At 33.9% G+C, this 23,828-nt stretch overlaps 1 protein-coding gene across 20 annotated transcripts in view; it reads left to right on the forward strand.

The window, feature by feature from the left end:
* IKZF2 (IKAROS family zinc finger 2) overlaps nt 1-23,828 on the forward strand; it is a 152,739-nt gene that overhangs the window by 35,160 nt on the left and 93,751 nt on the right. The window contains exon 4 of one of the 20 annotated variants that reach the window (XM_073218151.1): nt 15,335-15,602. The exons of the other annotated variants lie outside the window; for them this stretch is intronic. The gene's annotated coding sequence lies outside the window, so the exon portion shown is untranslated. The remainder of the gene's footprint in view (nt 1-15,334; nt 15,603-23,828) is intronic. 20 annotated transcript variants of the gene reach the window in all.

Here is a 23,828-nt window from a genome sequence, read left to right on the forward strand (position 1 = left end):
TCCCTGAACAGGTTTATGCTTTTGTTTCCTAAGAAGTTTATGCTTTGGTCAAGGTCATTTTAAATTAGATTTAGTGGATCGGATCTTCACACATTTGAAGGGACTTTCTGAGGAATCTCTTCCTGATTTTCACACTTTCTTTCATATACTTTATTTTGTGAATGCATTTGGTTCATGCAATGTTGACATCAATAGTCAATTAATATGATCACTGATAACTGATTTCTGAAATCCATCTAACAGGAAATCAATGGGTGAAACATAAAAGAAGAAAAAACAATACAAACTTACTTGATATTGTATTTAATCAAAGTACTCTTTTAGGTTTTTTCTTTCCTATAACAATTTACAGGTAGTATCTTGCAAAGTAAAACTATAAGAGTACTTGTCAGAGTTAAAAAAAACATTTTGTCCCTACAACCCACATGGACACACACAGACACCTTTTTATTTTAGAAAATGGAACTGGAGATGTCTCTGAAGAAGAAAACACATTTTTCAAGAACCCCTATTATTACCATTAGCGAACATGAGCGCTGAAAATTCATTGAAAAATTTCAGTCAGCTGTTTATTTTTACTTAAATTGTGGAGTGGGTTTCAATGTTGAAGTAATTCAAGGAGATATTTAAGGGCAGAGAACAAGGCTCAAGGTGATATTTAGGCAGGACTGATTGTTACAGGTGTATTAGGAAGAGGGTAGTGTTGCATTTTCAGTGGGAGACAGGTGTTCTGCCAGCCTGCTAGCACTTGCCATCTCTGTGATAAGTATGAAAATATTCATTTACCTTTTTTTTCTGTCAAACTTGTGTGTCTTGCCCCTCCTTGCTGAATAGATGTCAAATTTGCGAATAGAATCCCAGTTAGTATTAGGAACATGCTAGCACTGAACAAACAAAACCTTTCTCCACTACCACAATTAGAAAAAAATGCACAGAATAAGTAGGTACAATTGAAAGACACACACACACAGAGAGAGAGAGAGAGAGAGAGAGAGAGAGAGAGAAAATTGAGAAACAAAACCTCTTATTTCAAAAGTAAATTAACAGACAGTTGCATAGGTAGGAGGTTTCTTGAGATTGCACTTGAAATTAATGTAACATGTTTACCAGAGGTAGCCTACATATTAATATCATTTGATATGTATAGTGGATAGATTCCAGCAAGTAAACAGAACAATGAAATTATGTCTAATAAATACCTATTCTCCATTGGCTCCAAAGTGAACTTTGGAGAGTCCCTGGAATACTAGGAGTTAAGGAGGAAATAAAATTACTATTTTGTCCAGACTGGGTTTAAGATGTTGATTCGCCCAAATAACATAAAGATTAGGGTACTGCCAGCCTACCTTTTTAGACTGAGTTAGAATTGTGCCATCATATATCTCGTGGATTGTCCCTTGCTAGAGCTGGGCCAAGAGCCAGCATGGGTGTGCATTAGACTTGGTGGATGAAATAGACTCATATTTTTTTATTATTGTGGAAATGATCACTGGATACCTATGCCCTTTCATACAGATCTTTACCACATGCCTATCCCCACTTCATTTTGAATCCCCTATGAATTAGCATATAAATCTGGAGGAAGCTCTCTGTACTCTCTAGGGGGATACTTGTTCACACCACCGTATTAGTACCGCCAACCTCTCCTGTAGGAGTTCTGAATAAGAGACATTGAACTTATGTTTTCAGCACCTTGGTCATTGAGTTCCATATGACATAGCTGTAAGCATTTGAGGGTACCATTACCCTTTTAACTACTCAACCAAAAGCAGTAAAGAGTAGGGGATGGTTCATAAGCCAAAAGGTTTTCCTAAGTATTTAAGAAACGTTGCATGGAAGTGTCTATCAAGTTAACAGATTCAAAAACCTGGCTCATAAGACAACATCTACCAGAGATATTTACATATTACTGTGTAGTAGTTAAAATGTATATAATTAAGAGTCATAATATATGTTGACTTCTTTATAAGGTACTAGTAGGCAATAAGTTTTTAGCATGCCCACTGATCTCATAAAGCCCCTAGAAAGACTTACATGCATCTGTATTTTAAAAAGGGAGAATAAAATGGAGACTTTAATACTTATCTAATTCAGCAAATATTTATTGATTATCTCCAATGCCTTGAAAGGGAAGATGTGGTCCAGATCACATATTTAGATCATATTGGAATGCTCATAGGTATTTCTAATAGAAGATAGGAAGTATATATTTTAAATGATTTTTTTCTCAGTTTCTATCTTTTAGGGATGTTGTTTTTCTTTTGACAATTGTTGAGTCAAGGCAAATATTTTATCAAAACAGTTACATTTATTTTTAAAACATGCATTTTCAAGTATAAGCTCATTAAATCTTTATACCCTATGAGGTAGATACTGTAGCCCTTGTCTTACAGATGAAACATGGAGGTACAGTTAAAGCCATTAAGAGGTAGAACTGTGATTCAAACCTAGGTTGTCTGACTCAGTAATCCTTGTTCTTAGCTACTGTGACAACTTTTTCCAAACTATAGATTGCAATTTATGATGGATTGGAAAAATCAGTATAGTGTTTTGCAACTAGCAACTTAATAAAAATGATATGGAATAAAAATAATAGAGTATAAGATATCACTATGTATAGTAAATATATATTATGTGAGTATTCTTTTATGAAACCATTTTTCATAAACATAAGAGTATATATTTAGACACACATAGATATACACATGAGTTAAAATAAAAAAGGCATTTCTGACTGTGTATCTCAGTGAAAAAATATTTGTAAGCCACTGAAATACACTGTAGAGCGATTCAAAGCCTTAAAAATCGAACATGTTCAGCAAATCTTTATTAAGTTGAATTCATGTATTATTAAACAATTCCCCCCAAACACACACATACACACACACACACACACACACACACACACAGTGTTAGGCTAAAAAGCTTCTGCTAAGCATATAATTCCCTGTGGAGTTGGAATGAAAATGTTAGTCCCATAGTTCTTAACCAATGAAACTGTAGCAGTCCAACATAATCAATTAATTTGTATCATATCCCAAACCTAAAGTCAAGTCCCATTCTCCAGATCTTTCTGGTTGTTAATTTTTTTTTTTATTGCTCTAAGACTTGGCCTCTTGTAATTTAATACAGTCAAAAAATAATATTCCAAAGTAAGTGACAATTCCTATAAAGTAAATTAGTAATCAGTTGAGATTCCAAATGAGTTTATTTCAGCAATGCAAGGATGGCTCAGTAGTAGAAAATTTGCCAATATTTATCGTATTAAACTATGGAGAAAAATCATATGACAGTGAAAATAACATATGATTAAATTAACAGCTGTTTTTCATACTCAAAATAGGATTTAAACAGAAGTTCTTCAGTGTAATAAAGTATACTTATGTCATCTCCAAAACTGTTATTATTGGTAGGAAAACACACAAGGCATATTCATAAGCATCAGAAACAAAAACAATTTGGTCCATTTCCAATATTATTTAATATTATGCTGGAGGAAACTGCCAATGCAGTTAGATAAAAGAAAAAGGTTATAGAAATAAGAAAGAAAAAGGTAAAATAATTGCTGTTTATGGGAAAGATTTATGCCCACAAACTTCAGAGAATCTGTTGAAAAATAATTACAAATGATGAAATAATTCAGCAATAAGGAAATTCAAAATTAATACAAAGTTTCATTAAACTGCATAATATTTATATTAAAGAATATGCAAAAGAATACTTAAATATGGAAAGATATACTATATTATTTTACAGGTAGACTCAACATCATCCATATCTCAAACTGAACATCAGGATAAGTTCTGAACTAGAATAAAGATTTCACTGTGAAAGATGAAACCATAAAAGTAGTAGAAGAAAATATGAATTTCTTATGGTCTTAGTATAGAGAAGTCCTTTTTAATAGAATTTAAGATCCAAAAGTCAATTAAAGAAAGATTAAAATATTTGAAATTTTGCAAATCTAAAATTTCTACATGGCAAACAATATCATAAGCAAAACCAAAATATAAATGACAAACTGAAGATAAAAATTGCAACTCATTATGAATAAAAATCTAAGTTCCCTAATAGACAACAGCTCCTAATATAAATGATAAAGAAGTCCTATTAGAAATCTGGCCAAATTATCCTAACCCGTAGTTCACAGAAAAATGCTATTGGCTTTTAGACATGTAAATTATTTCTCAACTTCATCTAAAATAGGATAAATATAAACCTACAATGACAGCATTTTTAACTGAATATACGACCAAAAGTCTAAATGTGTAATAAACACACTATTGGCAAGGCTACAATGAAACAGGTCTTTCATACATTGTTGATGGGAATATAAATTGGTATAAATGTAAAATAGAAAAAATAGAACAAATTTAGTATTCCTGTTTCTACAAATTTATTGCATTTCTAAAATGTTAAGTATACAGATTCATTTCAGTATTGTTTTTAATAGCAAAAGAAGAGAATATTTTGCAATGTCCTTCAGTAGAGGACCAGTTATATAAATTAGGCACATCAAAAGTGGAATATTATGTAGGTGTACAAAATACAAAGGCTTTTATGAATATGGACAGATTTCCAAAATATATTGCTAAGTTACAAAAAAGAAACAAATGCAAAATAAATAAGCCACATTTGTGCAAAACAGAAAAGAATCTCTGATAGTTACAATGTATATAAAGAAATATAGAGGAAAGTCATACACTGGTTACTTGTTTTAGGGGTGTGTAGATAGAGGGATGAAAGCCAAGCAGATAGGGAACTTGGATGGAAGCAAGGTTCTTCCATATATACTTTTTTTAAATGAAGACTTAAGAATTTTTTTTCAAGCCATGCAAATATATATCTAATTAAAAAAGGAAAGAAAGAAAAGATAAACACTGAACAGATGAACCACACCACTCCATGTTAGTTTGTTGAGAACATAATTTTCCTATAAAGTGGGGCAAAAATGTCAGCCCCATAGTTCCTTGTGAGTCAAACTGTAAGAGACTAGCTTAATCCATTAATATGTTTTATTTAGATGCAAGTTCCTCACACTCTTATCACTTGTTGATGGTTTTATATCTTGTATACATTTAATAATTTTAATTCCACTCTCTGTTTTAGCTTCTTGCACTTTTAATTCCATCCAGCAATTATTATCCAAAAACGTATGTAAGTGACAGTTTAAAAAAAATTCGATTGAACAAAACTCAGGGCTGGAATTTAAAATTTGGCAGATATTATTGACCAACATTTCTGAAAATTATATTATTATTAAAAATCTCTGTATATATTTTATCTTGCTTATGCTTATCTCCGTGAAGTATAACTCTGGCAAACTGCAATGCTGCTTTGCAAAACTGCAAAGATGGTGGTAATAGTGGTAATCTTACGAGTTTATTTTCATTAGCACTAAAATACAGTTTATAAATACAAATATACAAGACATGAATATATAGATGAGAGCTTTGAACATCTGTTCAATATGGAATTCAAGAACTACATCTTATGTTTTGGTAGGATTCATTTATTAGCTGTATAAATTATTTAACCTTTCTGAAAATTGGTTCGTTAATTTGCAAAAAAAATGTGCTACTAGTTACTCATAAGGTTGTGGTCAAGATTAGAGTGAATATCTTTAAGAAACACATAACATAATAGATACTGAATACAAGCATTTATTGTTCCTATGGCTATGTTAATCATGATATGTGGTACTAAAATTGCAAGGTGAATCTTAATAAGGCAATATGCACAATTTGCCACTACCTATAATATTTGATTTATTTGAATAAAACAAAGGGGGAATTGATTAAAAAATTTTCATTCCTATAAATCTGTCTGCATACAATTTTCATTTACTGAGCGTTTAGTAGGATTAACTGTTAAAATCACTTTTAAAATAATTTCCTCAAATTGAATATTATATAGAGAATTACCTGTTAGATATAAATTCTTTGAAATATTTTAAATACTGGTTGATTGTTTTTAAAAATGGCATATCCATTGGATAGAATAAAATATAGTATTGGAAATCATGTGCAAAGATAGTTATGGTATAGGAAATTTTTAAAATACAGAAATTTAAAAGGTCACGCAAGTTTATATAGTAGGACTTCAAGATTGTAAGTAAAAGCCAACTATATGTAAGTGTATTTACATTTCATAAAGACGAGATGGGAAAGATAATACAAGTGTTAATTAATAGTGGTCATCTTTGAGTGTTGGAATTGTGGTATCCTTTTCTAGATTTCTAAATTTCCCACAGTGAATATGTATTGCATATATAACAGTGTGTTCTTACATGTACTTTGAGAATGGATTCAGGATGACTAGAATCTAAATATATGTACGTGCATATAAAGAAAAATAGTTAAAAGCTATATTAACTCTGTTGGTGGAATCTTATTCCAGAAGAGTGGAAGTTGGCACCTGGAAGCACTCTTGGCATGTTTTTGTATTGAGGAGGGGTTTATTTTGGTAAAGTAATACTACCACTATAGCCTGATGGCTACTGCGGTGGGATCAAATCTCAGGTCACATCAGTTCAGTAGCTCAACATGTAGCTCAGCTCTCTGAAAACTGTGGGCCACCCTAAGGGTTTATAGAAGGTGATCGCTATGTCTTTTCAAGCATGTAAACCTGCTTAACAAGACCAAACACAGATCACAGGGCACTGGAGATGGTAAAAGTAGCATATGAAACTAATGTAAGCAAGGTTATTTTGTGCTGTGTAAATGCAGGAGAAATTTAAAAACTGTGTTAAGTTTTGTAGAACTTATGCTTAATTAAAAAAAATTCCTTTCCAGTGAAATTATTCAGCATCTTATATAGTCTTCATTATTTCATTTCTTAGTAGCTGGTGTTATTCTAGTTGAAACCAGACATAACTGTTTTGAATACTTTTGGGAATATTTCGTGAGTTAAATACTGAAAATGGTGTCTTGTCATTTTCTATTTAGTAATTTCAATAATATTTTTCTCAATTAATATTCACTCCATCCTCCTGACAGTTCAGTTTGGTGTTACCTTTTGCCTATTTTAGGTTCATGCCCCTGATACTTTTCATTTCATTTCATCATAGCTTTTGAGAGATATTTCAACCCCCTGTATTTTAGAGATGTGAAAACTGAGACACAGAAAAGTTAGTGAATTGTCTAAGGCTGCACAGTTAGTAAAGAGAAAACTTCAAGTGTTTAGACTTCTAGTTGGGCATGTATTGGGGCTCTACCATGTTCCTGTTACTCTTGAAAATTCTCTAAAATATTGTCAAGGAAAGGTCTAGGATTTTTGTGATCTCTCTCTCCAAGGATTATAGAAACATGTATATATGATATATATTTAATTATTTTTTCCTTCCCTACATATCCCTGAAAAAAGATACATGTATATATATCAGGGTGAATTATCCAAATTATCACTGAAAACAGGTAGAATTTAGAGACAATTCCACAATTAGAATTTTGAGGTTCTAATGGCAACTGGAAAAATGCATGTATGTACATATACTTAAAATGAGGAATACAGTTTGTCTGGAGTTCAAAGATTCCCCTTTCTCAGAAGCTAGAACCTTGCAGCCATGAGATCGTATAATTATCATCTCTTTCTTGAAATAAATGTAATAAATCTCACCCAAGTAAGAAATAATTCTTTGTTTTCCTGCCTTGCTAAGCCTTATAGTTCTCAAAGCAAGGGATTACCAAGTATCTTTGGAAGATCATTATTTTGATTGCCTTTTATTAACAGTCCAAGTGCTGTGTGATGGCCTCTTTCATTATGTGTCTGAGGGAAAAATTCCTATACCATGAAGTACATGCAGAATTCTGATTTACAGTGTTTGAGAGGAGGTAAAAAAAAAAGGAAAAAAGGATCTTTACGCTTAAGTGGTGTTTCTGAATCTGAGCAGGCTAATTAGCCCAGTCACTCATATGATATAATTAATATCTAAATGCATGATTTTTTTCCCATTAATCAATAGCAAGATATATCTGTTCTTTACCATATGATGACTTGATGGGTGAAATGATAAATATTTTGAGTGAAAATCACATTAAATTAAAAAAAATATTTTAGCTTAAAAGACTTAAAAATTAGAGAGTACTTTTTAGTACCTTTGTCCAAGTATTACATATTAATCACATCTTAAATACATGCATTATTTAATGTGGTCATCACAGTACTAATGTGAACTAGATACATGAAAGTGGCACCTGAGATACTTTAGTTTTAGATTTTCCAATAGCAAAGGACTTTTAGATGTTTGGTATCTGAATGGAAAGCCTACTAAAAACAAGTATTTTTTTCTTAAAAGTTGTTAGGCCATCTTTTCATTTAGAAAAAGCAAGAATGTCTTAAATTAAACAGGAAAAGTTTGGTTCCTTTCATAAATTATTTTTTAGAAACCACAGAAGAAATAAAAAAAATTACAGGATCTATGTTAAAATACTTAAGTACTAAATATTTAAATACTATTTTCAGTCATTGTAGTAATGCCTTCTTTATAGAAGTAGCCAATTATAAAGTTTAACAATTTAAATAAATGAAGTGTGGTAAATTTATGAAATAGAATCACTTAATTCTTATCACTGTATTTCTGGTTACAAAAATACACAGATTGAAGAAAAAGTTCTCTAACAGATTACACATTTATCTTTTGCCCCAGAGATGTTTTATTATCCGAAGTAGGCAACAATTAAATAGAGTAAAAGAAGTTGTTTTCAAAACTCCTAAAAGTTAGTGCAAACATTAAATGAGATAAAGAGTTTCTTAGAAAGTTTGGTTAAACTGTGAGCTAGAGCATAGCATTCTCAAAACAGAGGTTTTGAACGTGATGCCAATCTTTCAATAGTTTGGGCTGAAGTATTTTTTTTTTTCCAGAATTCTGATTTATGGTGTTTGAGAGGTGGGTAAAAAAAAAAAAAAAAAGGATCTTTGCACTCCAGTCTTTTGATTTTGGTCACAATTTTACAAGTTGGTAACTTTTCTATAAATTTTAACTGTTTAAGACAGTTTATCAAGTGATTTGGGAAAGTTTGAGTGTCTGAGAGATGATATGATGTATTCAGTATACACAAATACACAAAACTTTTAGATAAGAGAAAAACCAGTTCAGGAATTAGAACATCATTCCTTCATAGGTATGTGATGTGTGTTTTCCTTTGCTACTGTGGTATTCTGCCCCCTCCTTCCCAAACCTCTTGTGTATTTTCACTAATAGTGATGTCAGGTTCTTTTGGGAGCCTTTGGAAAGGAAAACAGCAGGGGAGAGGAGAATTGGATCTTTGGGGAATGATTGGGAGGGATGGCAATCTGGGGAATTGGTTTCTATGGGTAGCTCATGGGAGAGAGCTCTGCAGTAGGAGAGTCAAATCTTTTGGGAGGTTTAGGGGAGTAAAGGGTCAGGAATTGGACATTTCAGAGAGTCATTGGAGTTGAAAGAGACAGAGTAATGAAGGAATTCTTTTGGATACTCCTCAAAGGAGACCAGTGAGGGAAAGCAATGAGCTCCTCTGAGACGATTCTGGGGTAGAAGCAAGGAGGGAGGAGGGGGTGGAATCTCTCTACTACTTCTGTCATTAGCTCCCCTTAGGTCCCTGGTGTGAGGAAGGATCTAGATAGCTGTAGTTACAAATAGGTTGGCTATGTAAATCTATTTGTGCATGTGAATGTTGTTCTGATTTCTTCTTCTTTTTACTGTCTTATCTGTGTATGAGAATGGCTGAAGGCTTTATTGCTATCGGTGCGTTGCACGCTATGTGGATCTTTTAAGGTGTGACCTTATCAAAGTTGGCATCTAAATGCAAAGGAAAATGCAGGGCAAGCTTGTTCTAGTTGGGGTTCCTGTCACCAGACCATAGCAATATGGAACAATGGATATGTTACCTGGATTTATTGGGTACATGTAGAATCCCCTTCCAGTATTTCAGATAGTGCTCAGTACTATGTGAGTACTGTATGTTAACATGAACACCTCCTTCCCATTCTCTCCTTTTCCATATCTTTTATGAATATGTTAGGGGGATGGCTTTTGTTTGAGTAGTTAGAAAATGTGGAAAAACAAGATTACAAGGTCAGGGTGAAAGTAGTACAAGATTGGAAGAATGAAACTCCTTTTCTTCACTCAAAGTAAAATGATACTCTTGGCTCAAGGCCAGAGAAACACAGGAGTTAGGATGGTGCAGACAGGACTGGCAACAAGTTTAAGGAATGGGCTGCGAGAGACTTGTCTCTGCCCTGTGGTTTACTGTTGTATTTGAGTTTTACCTCTTTGTTTTTGTCCGTTGGAAGCAGTGGTAGAGAAATTACATTAAGCTATAAAACCACAGCAAAACAAAACTTTTAAAACACTTGTGTGGTAGCCTAAGAGACTAGCAGGTTCTGTTTTAACTGTACTAAGCATGTTTTTCTGAGGGTTTGACGTACCTCTGGGTATGGAATAGTTAACTCTCTTTTTCTCCTTCCATTTTATCTATATTGAAAATAGAAATCTGAGTGTGTGAGTATTAAAATAAAGAAAACAGCACAGTTTTTATGCAGAAAATATGAATGTGCCATTTATGTAGATAACATTCCTTTTATTCAATACATTTCAAAATATTTTATTCCTTTTAGAAAATTCAAAGTAATTTTAACTTTTTCCTTATAAGTCTAATCACTATATTTGTGATTGACAATTGTACAACGTATACTTCTGTAATAATTGTTCTGTTATAACAAACACATATACACTTTAAAATAGCTAACTCTTAAGCACCCTTTGAATTTTGTATTGCATTATCATTTTCTCTGATTAAGCAAGGTGTGCAAAGCAAGCATTTATTGAAGATCAAGATGTAATTTTATTCTTAAGAAAACATTTCCTTTCAGGGAATGAAAATAGCAGTAAGACATGTATTTTCCCATTCTTTCCTTTAAAAGAAATCCTATTTATACTTTACTATCTTATATTCATTCATTGATTTTTTTCATTCAATGTTCATTTTTTGCCCACTAAACTTATATTAAGCCTTTCCTTTTTAATCTGTTGATTAGACAAATCAGAAGGTTATCTTTTGCAAACATTAATAAAATATTTTTTGATTAACCCTTTATGATTTTTTTATTAGGTTGTCAGTCTAGGTTTTGGAGACTGACAGTCATAGGTTAAAATCCAAGTGTTTCTGTTAGCTATGATAAACATGTATATGTGTCTGTCTATCTATCATTGGTTACCCTAAAGAATAATTAGCTACTGACTGAGTGACCTTGTATGAATAAATTAATATTTCTGAGCTTCAGTTGATATACTTGGATAAAGAGAAGTGATAATACTTAATGTTTTTAAAGATTGTTAGAGTTAAACTAAATGTATATCAAAGCCTCCTATTTAGTATTTGGGACATAATAGATGCTCACTTACTTATTATTTATAATAATACAAATAATATGGAAATGCAAATAATATCATTATTGTAACCACTATATGGACTTGAGCCTCCAGTTAAATCCTTGCCTCCATGCCACCTTGCCTCTTATTTTCCATTACTGCCTACCCCAAAATATCCTAGAGTCGAAAAGAACTGTTTTTGGCCATGCCATTTGTCATCCTTACTTCCATCTTGATGCCTTCCTCTGGGCTGTTGTACCGCGGCGGAGCAATGCCTTCTCCCTCCCCCACCCTTTCCTCTGGTTTTGGCAGTGTGACAGCAAGTGTGAAATATTAGATTCAGTAGACTCAAATTCAGACCCTTCCTTTAAATATCATATATAGTCTTATTAAAAGTCATGTTGCTGTATGCTGTGGGTTTTTATGCATTCATTTTGTTAGTTTCTGATAATGAGTTATTAAAATCTTAAGAGATTGACATCTTATTTCTTTTTAAAAATGTATATTACTTGTATATCAGAAACAAAGAAGAGATGCAAACACTAAACTTGGTGAATTGTGAACTGCTCTGATTTATTTTTATTTGTATTGCATTTAATGGTCAAGTACTGCGCTGCACTGTGCATTTTAATTCAGTATTGAAAATTCAGTCTGCAAGTTTTGTCTTTTTCCACTTTCTCTTTATGCTTCAAGAGCTTCTATTACCTTTGCTCCAGCTGGATAAGAGTTGGGCAAACAGATGCCTTGACAACTGCTAACAGTACCACACCTTGGTTTTCCTGGGTACAGAAACTAGTCAATTATTTCTGGTATTATACATCTGTCCCCCATCTGTATGATGCGACTCATAAATTATGATTAAAATATATTAAAATTGAAAAAAATGAAAGGATCATAACTTTAAAAATATGTATGTGCTTCTTTCCTGGTTGTACCAAAAAAGCGAAAAATCAATGTAGCAGATTCAGGTCTGCAGTCTAGAAATCACTTCTTATTGGCTGGCTTAGAAACACTATTCTTCTAAGTACCAGTTTTGAATACTAGTAACTAGTCATGGTTCAGTTATCTGAAATGGTAGGTGTATTTGATAAGGGAGGAATGACATTATTTCCTGCTTTAGACAGAGCTAAAGTGAGAATAAAGTGGTAAGAGTGTTCCTTTGCACTTTAGGTGTGAATGTACTATCATTTGTGCTACTGTTTTGATTGACACAGCTACTATCATTAGCATCTTGGATCAAACATGAAACAAGCTGTACTGTATTTCTTGTGTGATGGAATACAGACATTGATTAAAGGTACTCTGAAAGGCACTGGATTATTCATTTGATAGATGATTATTGCTTATGTTGGGGTCTTTAAAGTTATTTTCATTTGTGGATGTCAAACATTTTTAATCGCTGCTTTTTGAAATGGAATATAATTTTAAAATAGGGCCTCTGGAAGGCTTTTCTCCATTTAAAGAACTTGTTTTTTGTAATCTCAGAATCATAGGCATAGTATGTAGTGTCAGTCACCAGGAAAACCTCAGGTTGAACAAAGGTTATATACATCACAATTCCTTCTCCAAGTGCATTTGTGAGGGGATTGGAGTGAAGGTATCTATTCCATTTCATCTCTGACACCTTTTTGGGACTACCTTAGGTAAGGAGACTTTTAGTTTGACATCCGAAAGAAGAAAAACTATTTCAGATTGGAGAAATAATGAGTAATGCTAGTTTAGAGACTGCCTTTTACCTTCCTTTCCAATCCCAGTCACTATATAGTATTTTAAATAAGCAATAAAAACATTTCATGGTTTCTGAGATTTTTTTAAAGGCAGGCTTGAATGGTATGAATTGATTTATTGATAAATCAAACTTTCTCACTATAGACACAAAAAATTTTTTCTATCCATCTCACGTCATTTCATTGTATTAGTCTCTTCTTAGGGATAGGAATATAGGAGATTTTCTTTCATCAATAAAGGGGGATATATATCATCAGCCCTAAAAATGAAGTTCAACTGTGTAAGTAGGCTCTATATTGCTATTTGCATTAATGCCAAAACTGATAAGAAGTTGTGTTGAAACTATAAAAGAAGGAAAATACAAAATAATCTTATGTATTCTATAAGAAAAATGAAACATTTTATTGTATTATTGGCTTTGTTGGCTTTATACTATTGGGACTTCTCTTTGACTCTGTACAGGTACATAGCACTTAAAAAAAAATACTAACTGAAGTAGTGACATGTTCTGTTAAAGCTGCCAAGTTCCAAAATACATTGTAGTTAAATTAATTGAAGAACTTCATTTAATAATTTAAATGTAAACCTGTGAGGGTACTCTTACTTGTTTTTCATGATTTATTTAGTGATTATTCTGCAGCATAGAATTTACTGTATACTGCTCTGTTCTAAATAAGTATTAAATTAAAATCCACTTTCTTTGTTCAGTAACCTTTTAAAATAGTGTATTAAATATTATGTGTTTTTGATGAAGGGGTCAATATAGTACACTGGCTATTTTACTGTTTTTTTGTGTCTAATTTGAATTCAGATCCATACAAGTGAAACATCATTAATAAGAGAAGGGCTTTTAGTTTTTAATTTTATCACTATCCATCATTTCTAAAAACAAGCATTCTTTATAACAGTTCTACTTAATGTGTGGTTTGTGAACTAGGAAATGTTTGTTACTGACTGTCTGCCCTAAGACAAATATAGGAATTGAGTATTTAAAACTTTTATGTACATTTGATAGAGTAATAAAAATCAGGAGCTTGTGTTTTGCCTTTTCAATATTCTCTTTTATTATAATTGGTCTTTGACAATTGGCAATGTAAAAAACAATGTGGTCCTTCTTCACAAGTATTTGACAAGCACCATTTAGAAGACATACGGAGAGTCGTCTATGTGTTCATTGTCAGTTACCTTAATTGCTAGACATTAAAATGTAACATACCCCAAATCAACTTAAATTATTAACCTACTTGTGTAGGTAACCATATAATTTTCATAAAGGAAACTAAAATGAAAATGAAAACCAACTCTTTATTTTATCTAAAGCAGCAGAACTTTTACTCATACACCTAATAAGTATCATCACAAGTCTTACAATGTGCCAAGTACAATGGGTTTATTTCCCTTAATGTTATAAAAGTGTAGTGGTGTGGGTTCCAAGATGAGGATTGGGGGAGGGGTTGTTAAATGTGTAAATTTTGTATATTAAGGTAGGAGATGGTGTTTTCTAGTTTATATCCCATATTTTTAGGATTTTATTTTTAGTAATAGAGGGGGGAAAGAGATTGTTATTTTTTTGTAGATTTTAATATTTTTATGTGCATCATGCTCTAAAATCAGGAGTTGGAAGTACAAGAAGAAGGCTCAAGTATTTGTAGATCTTCAGTGGTAAGTTGTCACAGGAAATTAAGATGAGGCTTCATCACACATATTTATTTTTGCCTCAGAGTTTGCTACTAGCAATTACTGGTAAAAGCACAAAATTTTAGGGGTAGCATGTTCAAGTTATAAGGGCTACTGTTTGCAAGGTGGAATCCTCCCCCAAAAGGACATGAGATGTGATATTTTGAATGGCATTGCTACTCTTCATGTGGATGCATGCATGTAATATTTGCATCTAATAAAGCAATACTGAAGATACTTTCTCCTTCTCCAACCTCTTCAATAATCTGTTGTCACTTTATCTTTGCAAATGAAACGCAGGAAGGAAGAGAGGGAGGTGAGAAAGCCTTTGGATCTTTATCAGTAGATGGGTAAACTCAGTTGGTTTATTAGATGCTTTTCTCCTCTAAAATTCTATAATTATGTTAGTTAATATTTAGTTGGATTTATATTTTATCTTCATTTGGTTAACTCTACAACTGATCATTGATGTGTCCATTGCCTGACACCCTTTGGACTGTGTTTAAAGATTGAGGATAAAACTATCAAGGGCAAAACTAGAGTAGGTGACTGATTCCTGATTCTTTGTTGTCCTTGAAGACACTGGATAATGGAGCAACCTGCATGTGCCTGCATGTGTTGGATTTTGTTAGTTGGATCCAGCTCCAGCAAAGAGACGACTGAGGTCACGTCAGCACCTTGGAAGGCTGGGAAGCTGGAACTGGAGCAGCTGAGCCAATCCCCAGACAAACAGGTTTTAACCAGGACAGACTGAGAGAGCGCTTTGCTTTGGAGACTTCGCTCTTTACCTAAGGCTGTGATCTATTCACATCTTTTCCTTTTGCCTTTACGTTTTTGCAAAGAATAGGTTAGTTATGAAGACTTATTTCTCTTATATAGCAAGATGTAATTGCCAATTTTATGTTAGACTTGAGATTTTTATTTTTCTTCTTCAGAGTAAGAAGCAAAGGAAACATTAGTTCTTTGATAATATGTAGAAAGACCATTTGTGGCAATAGTAAAGGAGACCATTTGTTGTCTATCAGCATTTTGTGTTAAGACTAAATGCAGATTAAGTGTGGTGCCTGCCTCAATAATGTGTTTAAATATTTCCAGGTTATGTAATATCAGACATGCAAACGTATTTTGACTCTAGAATGAGATTTTCTTATAACTCTTATAAACGGAGACTTGAATTCTTGTCTCAGCTTCTTCACTGGCTTCCTTTCTACAGTTTTGTGTATCCCTTTACCGCTCTGAAAATTATTTCCTCTTTAGTAATATGTAGGTCATTGGTTCTCAACCCTGGCTGCATATTAGAATCATTTGGGGATGTTTAAAAAATACTGATGTTTTGGCCCCACCCCAGACCAATTTAATAAAAATTTTCAGGGGTGGGGCATCTGTAATGATTATTTAATTTCTCTAAATAATTCTGATGCACAGTGAAGGCCTTTGATACAGAATGATACAACTGACCTTACTTCTGGGATTTTCTGGGATTAATTCATACATACTAACTATTTTGATTACCCTACAATTCATGGTGTCTTTTGTTTTTAAATATTGAATTGGAAGAGGGTTCTTTGATATGGTCCTGTCCTTTTGGCAGATTCTTTTCAACTGCTAATAGGGTGTAAAAATATTTGGTGATGGATATGGTAAATATGTAATTATATTTTATCACACATTTAATTACAAATAAAAATTTATTTTATCAGCAAGTATATACTGATACAGAGAAGGGTGGAAGAGGGAGGAGTGAATGGCAAAGGAATAATGTTTATTGAATAAGCATCTGTGTGCTATGTGCCAGCTTCTGTAATACACTAACCTCTAGTATACGAATCACTACTCCCCCTTATACATGAGAAGTCATATCTTAAAGATTTTGTTAATTAAATTTAATTGTATTTTTTGGGTTAATGACTGATCCTTAAAGCATCAAGGTAACACATTTACTGCACATAAAGGCTAAATGTGGAGGTTCTGGATAATTAAAAAAGAAAAAAAAACACACCAGGAATGAATATCAGGATTTAAGATGTTGTTGGCAAACATAAACATAGTAAAAAAAAAAAAAAAAGTTCAGAGAGAGAATTGGTGTTATATTTTACAGATTATATGCATAACTGTTTGCTTAAGGGCTACCACAGATAAGCTTGAACATCTAAAATGATTCCATAGTTGTATTAACTAGCACAATAAACTATTTTACAAAGTATACCACTAGCCTTGCTGTTACTGCTTATTCAGTGTGTTATCCCTTAGTCTTAAAATATAAGGACAATAATAGTTTGTTTTTTGGTGACTGATATTAAAATGGCACTTAAAAAATTTTTTTGTCTTAATAGTTTGCAGAACAAACTCATCTTTATTATGTTTTGATGATTAACAAGAAATTTTCATCTCTATTTGTGGTCAGGAAATACACATTAAGACAGTGAAATACCATGTTTCACCCATGATATTAAAGGAAGATTAAAATTGTTGATATTATTTCACATTGCTAACATTTTGTTGGTTTGTTTGATAACATTACGGTGACATGGATGTTTTCACATGTTTCCATTCAAAGAAATATAAACTGGTGTCTCATTTTGGAAGGAAATTTTGTAGTATATATCAGAACTTTTATAATGTCCATACTGGTTTTTGACATACTAATGCCTCTTTAAGACTCTAATCTTAAACGAATCAGGAATGCAGAAGTTAATGTATAAATATGGTCACTGAGCATTATTATTAGAAATTATTTTTGGAAGAAGTGTTCAAGTAAATTGTGGTTATTCCATAGATGAAGTATATAACACTAGAAAATTGTGTTGATGAAGATTTTCTTAATGAAACAGGAAATCCTTAGACCAATATAGAGGAGTAAATAGTATATAGTACATATTGTATATACATACAATATGTATATAGTACATATATGTATATAATTTGTTTACTACTAATATATATAGTCTCAAATCTTATTGAAAAGAAATGACAGAGACATGCTAACATTTTAAAAGTGGGGGTAGGTTTGTGGGTGTTGGTTTATGTATCTGTGTGTATACCAGTTTTATATAATGAGGACTTGTTATTTTGATAATCAGAAAGAGAAAAAAATATCACAGTTTACATATAATTATCAGCTGCTTTATTTGGGAGACCAGGCTTGAATTGCTATTTTTAGACATTTTTAGATATTTCTATACATTCTTAGGGTCAATCATTTAGCCATTAAGTTTGTGCAATGTGTATCAGGTTTAGGGTGTGATGCTTCATCAAGCACTTTATCCTCAGAGAAAGGGTTTGTTTCCTGAGATTTCAGCTACATCTTTTCCAGTACCTCCTCTAGGCCCTTCTGGGCATATCCTGCAGGTTACGTTCTCATAGGATACGTGACGTACAGGGGTCACAGTCATCCAGAGATGGGTTCCTTACAAATATTCACTAGTATTAAGGAAACTGCAAATGGGATATTTTTACTTCAAGTAATAATATTTATATTTTAAGTATCTATAGTTCTCTCTTCAGTAAATGGAAGTACTATCCTTAGATGAGCTAGAAATACTAAATTACGAATTTCCCCTGAGTTTTGCTTCTGCTGAAATGCATGTAATAACTTATTTTCTTCAGATTTAGTGATGTAATAAAGTATACTTAGCACAAATTGAAATGTCAGTTTGTTCTTTAGCCTTTCATTAACAGGCATTTCCACCATAGGGAACTTCAGTCAAACTAAATAAAAAGCAATCTCAAAGTTGTATTAATTTTTATAAAGATATTTTTAAAGAGCTAATCTTTGAAATTTTATTGTATACCACTGAACAATTAAAGGGTTCATTGTATAATTAAAATAAGTAATATATGCATGATTTTAATTTTTTGACTCTTTAGTGTTTAAACTTTTATTACCTAGATAAGTATTACTGTTGTATTCCTCTTCATGAGGATTACATTTTTATATTTTTCTCAGCTTGTGATATTTGCTTTTATATATATTCTTCCACAAGATATTTTATTCAATCAAGCATGTATGCATTTCTCATTCATTCATACATTTGTTTGCAAAACAAACATTTCTAGGGTGTTTACTATACTTTTTTCCTAGGTCATAGATCTTCCTAAGTAGAATATTTCAAGCAAAATAGTTAGGTGACTAAATGGGATATAGTTATTTTTGCAGCCTTAGAATATGTTTTAATTCAGTGGTTCTCATTTAATTGGTCAACCATCAATGAATTAGCCTGCTTAGGCTGCCGTAACAAAATACTTTAGGCGGAGTGGCTTAAACATCAGAAATTTATTTTCTCATAATTCTGGAGGTTGGAAGTCTGACTGAGATCAGGGCAACAGCTGCCTTTTCAATGTGTCCTCACAAGGTAGAGAGAAAAATTAAGAGAAAAAGGGAAGGAGGAAGAGAGAGGGAGGGAGGGTCACTGGTGTCTCTTGAAAGGCACTAACCTCTTTATGAGGGCCCTACCCTCATGACCTCATGTAAACCTAATGGTCTCCCAAAGACCCCACAGCCAAATGCCATCACTTTGGGAGTTAAAGCTTCAACATATGAATTTGGGAAAGATACATTCAGTCTATAGCATCAGTATATTTTTTTAAATTACCCAAATGATTCGTATGCTAAGGAATCTAATGATTCCTGGATTGAGGATCATTTTCAAATGAATCTTGGGTTTATTGAATGATTTGCTCAGTGCAATATTATATAGCAGCCTAATTTTTAATTTAATGGAATATTTTGGTCAATTCTAAATTTACTTTATCCTAAAAGCTATTTCTCTGTCAATCATTCATTATAATGTCCACTTACTTAAAGAGCTTATCAACCGTTATCACATTTATGCTGATTTTTTCCTTAGTTTTTCCCAAAGTCTGTAACTTTGAGTTGAGTTCTGAACTTAAGGTTTGTGTGTCCAGCTGCCTTTAGAATGTTTAGAAATAACTATAAATAACATTTTAAGTTCAGTAGATTAACAACTCAGAATTTTCATATGCCATTTCACTCAAATTTATTCTCTTTCCAAAGTATCTTTTCTGTGTCATTAATATAACCCTCTACTCTATATGGTTCTGCAGGCTTGAAATCTTGAAATTGTTGATTACTTACTATTTTTTGTTTCTTATACTTAGTCCTCTAGTTTCTTATTTTTTTCCCCCTTAATATTTCTCTGGGTGTGATCCTGTCCTCTCTCATCCTGATTCTCCCTGTCTCATCTAACTTTTTTCACCTGGAGCTGATACTCATCCAGCTCTCACTGGTAAAGTTCTGCTCATTGCTAAAATGTTAAAATGCTTCTGCACAGATTTGTGATACAGCCTTTTCTCAAAGTCGCTTGAGTTACCCTCCCCTCCATAAATGTTAGTACCCGCCTGGGCTCCTATAACTGTGGTAATCTCTTGCCCTGTACTCTCCTGCTGTTGCCTATGGGAACTGTACCAATTTATGTCATTGTTAAATATGTAGAATATCACTCCTGTTTTTATTTCAAACTTCATAATTATTATGGTAGATTAATAGCCCCTTACTGGCCCTTTATTTATAGCTACTTTTTCCTCCAACACATTCATCATCATATCCAGATCATTCTCCCCAATTTTCATCACTCCTCTGACTGAGAGGTGGAACTCAGTTCAGACCATTTATCAACTGACCTTTCCATTCTTACTTACCTGTTACTCTATGCCTCTCTTAAATGAAGTTGAATTGATCTCACACTAGATGTTCTCATTTCTCTTTTTATATTTGTTTGTTCATCTCCACACCTCTGAAATCCTCCCTTGTACCATTCTAAGTCAAGTATTTCCTTTAAGTTTTGTGTCAGTCTTGTCTCAGGTAATTCCTCCTTGAAATTTTCTAACCTTCCAGATTATAATGACCTTTTCTTCTTAGAATCCGTATTGTAGCCCATATCTTATAAGTCAGTCCCAGAACTGAGAGTTCATGTAGTTGACATTTCTAACTTAGGAATCTTTTCTGAAAAACCTTTGATATACAATGAAGATAGTTTCCAAGCCTATAAACCTGGTGGCTCTGTCATTGGGCACTTCTAATGGTTATTCATTTATTTAATGAAATATTTCCTTTTGTTTACTATGTGTCAGGCACTGAAATTGCTCTACAGGAATAAACAAAACAGATGTGGCTATGTCCTTATACAGCTTACAGTTCTAGGTGGGAGAAGACAGCAAAAATATAAGCACATAAGAAAATGTACAGTAATAACTTCTGATAGGTGCTGTGGAGGCAAAGAACAGGGGGACAATGAAAAAGAGCATTAGGATCTTCATTTACATTGAATATTTAGAAGAGGTGAAATTTAAGCTGAAGAGTAAGTAAGGGGGGGATATGCACAGAATAGTGGTGTACGAGAGACTAGCGTATGTGTGTGTGCAATAGCCCAAAGGTAGGAGAAAGTTGCCTTTGCTCATCATAGAAGTGAAAGAAGAAAAGGGCCTAGTATTTGTGAGTGAGGTGAAGAATGGGCCATGTTGTGACTGAAGAGGTACAAAGGAGCCATGTGATGTCCATTTTCTTATAGGGCATGGGGAGAAGTTTGGATTTTTATCCTACTGCAAATGAACAGCTATTGAAAGATTTTGAACACTGAGCAGGATTTGATTTATGTGGGGGTTTTGTTGTTTTCAGTAGGGGGGCAGGCTTTTAAATTCAGAAAGGCTGATATTTCTGTATTAATAGACTTTCTTAGTTGTGGAAATAGAGAGCTAGGATAGGCATTGCCATAGAGTAGAAAGCTTTCTGACTTCATTAATAAAAGGCTGTTACCGCTTGAGAATTGGGGAGAGGAGGAGGTCAGTTTGCATAAGATGCTCAGGACCTCTGACAGAGGGAGAACTAATTAATAGTTGGTCTCTGTTGGGATTGAGTTGTGTGTCCCTGCCCAAAAAAACCCAGTCTCAAGAAAGGGCAGTGAGAGTCCTGAAATAAAATCTCCTTGAAGAAAAATTTACTTGAGGACAAAAAGGGGGGACTCAGACTGGGAACCAACACTCGGAATAGCTTTTGAGTTGATGGGGCTGGTGCTAGAAAGTTGTGTGATGTCTCTAGGGTAGTCTGTATGCTGAGGAAGAGCAGTTGATAATGCTTAATTGTAAACGAAGAGTTAAGAGCACCCACGGCTGAGTTGGGCACCAAGTGCAACCAGATTATCAAGCCACTGTGGCGTGAATGGGGAGCCAGGATGGAACCAGCACTGATGAATGATAAAAAGCCCAGTATCCTTGGGAGTAGCAAAGCAATCAGTGTTTCCCATTCCTCCTTGAATTGATGTGCTTCTAGGGCAGGTGAGAGCTCTAAGCAGTTATATTTAAGATAAAAATTTAAATATAGCTAAATTGTACCTTGAAATGACAGAGTAGGCCATGATAGTTGCAGTTTATAAAAGATGGCTTAACTAACTTGCTTCCTAGAAAATGGATTGGAAAATGCAGAAGTAGAAATGGGAAAACTAGTGGACATGAGTAAACCAGTAACAGTTAACTAAAATATATTAAAACTAGATTGATAGTAGAAGTAAAAAGTCTTTTATTAAAATTTCATGTTTTCCCTGCAAGAACTTCATTAATCCTACATCTTCCTTATATCTAGCACTGAACTTTCATACTACCTTCCTTGTTCTTTTTCTCTTGGTTAAACATCTCTGATTCCTTCAATGACTCCTGAGTTGGATGATTTCTGGAATCCAGACTCAGCCATTCAGAGGATCAGGTATCTTTATCAGCTGTGTGTCATCCACAGGTTTGGTAAACATGCCATGAATGCTTTTTTCTTTCAGTCTTGTTAAAGTAGCCCTGTGGCATACAACTTGAGACCTCTCTTCAAATTAACATCTTTTCATTAATCAATACTTTTTGGGTGTGGTTGCTCAACCTGTTATGAATGTACCTGACTCATATTATTTCCTGCATATTTCTCCATTTTGACCTCAGGAGTTTCATGAGAGGTTTTTTTCAATGTGTAAGTAAGCTCAGGATGAACAAAGTGCACATTTGCTTTGTCTACCATTCTAGTAATAATACTGAATCAATGTCTTGCCAATGGGTATCAGCCCCAGGCAAGTTCATTATGAATTCAATGAGACTGAAAAATGACAAGGAATGTCCTTAGGGTAAAAGATTTTATACCCGACTGTATTCCTACGGTGGCAGGTCAATCACTAGAATCCTCATCCATTTAGAGCAAGTCTGCATGCAGCCAGCCGGTCTCTGCCTCTGGGCCTCTCTGCCCCTGCAGCCATGTCAGTCTCTGTCCTTGGCTCTGCCACCGCTCCAGTCTCCAGTCTCCTGCAGCCTTGCAGCCGTGCCACAGGCCATTGTGTTGCTCAGAGCACTGAGTGGAAGTCTTTATATAGAGTCAATAGGAATGTATTGCTCACACGTGTGTAGTGAGCTAGCTGACCAGGGCCAGGTGAGAATCCTGCCCACAGGAACCTTCACTTTATCCACACTCCACCCCTCCAGGATTCTTGCCTCTCAATCTATGTGCCCTCAATCTCTGCAGTGGTCCCTGTGTGAGAAAGCTGGAATGTTGTAACCAAATTCCATAACATTAATAACAACAGAAGCTATGATGGTATGCAAATAACAAAAATTATGACAATTTATAACCCTCAAGCCTGAGGAGATCCATTGCCACCAAGTGGTCACCAGAAGTGGTCACCAGCCCGCCCATTTGAAAGTTGGTGGCAAACCCAATAGGAAATAAAGACTAGGCAGCCATGGGTTCCTCCAAGAGAGGTGCGGCCCCCTCCCCAGGTCATGCAGCACTCAATGCTCCACTCCTAAACTCAGGCTCAAGCAATGAAAGTACAAAAGGAAATACAGTCTGCTAGAAGGAAGAATTTAAAGGACCCTGTGAAGGTCAAAAGGACCCAGATGTGGGTTTATTTGATAAAGGCAGGAGCAGACAGGAAAAAATTGAATGGAAAGTCAAATAGAATCTTACTGGAGCTGTGGCAACAACTGGGACTGGAGCAGCATTTCCAGCCACTGAGGATGAAGCAGAAGCCAGCGGTAAAGCAACAAGATCAGCCTGGGTGTCTGCAAGACTTTCTTCTGGAAAGGCTGG

This window comes from Manis javanica, chromosome 12 (genome assembly GCF_040802235.1).
Source record: "Manis javanica isolate MJ-LG chromosome 12, MJ_LKY, whole genome shotgun sequence".
Classification (NCBI taxonomy): Eukaryota; Metazoa; Chordata; class Mammalia; order Pholidota; family Manidae; genus Manis; species Manis javanica.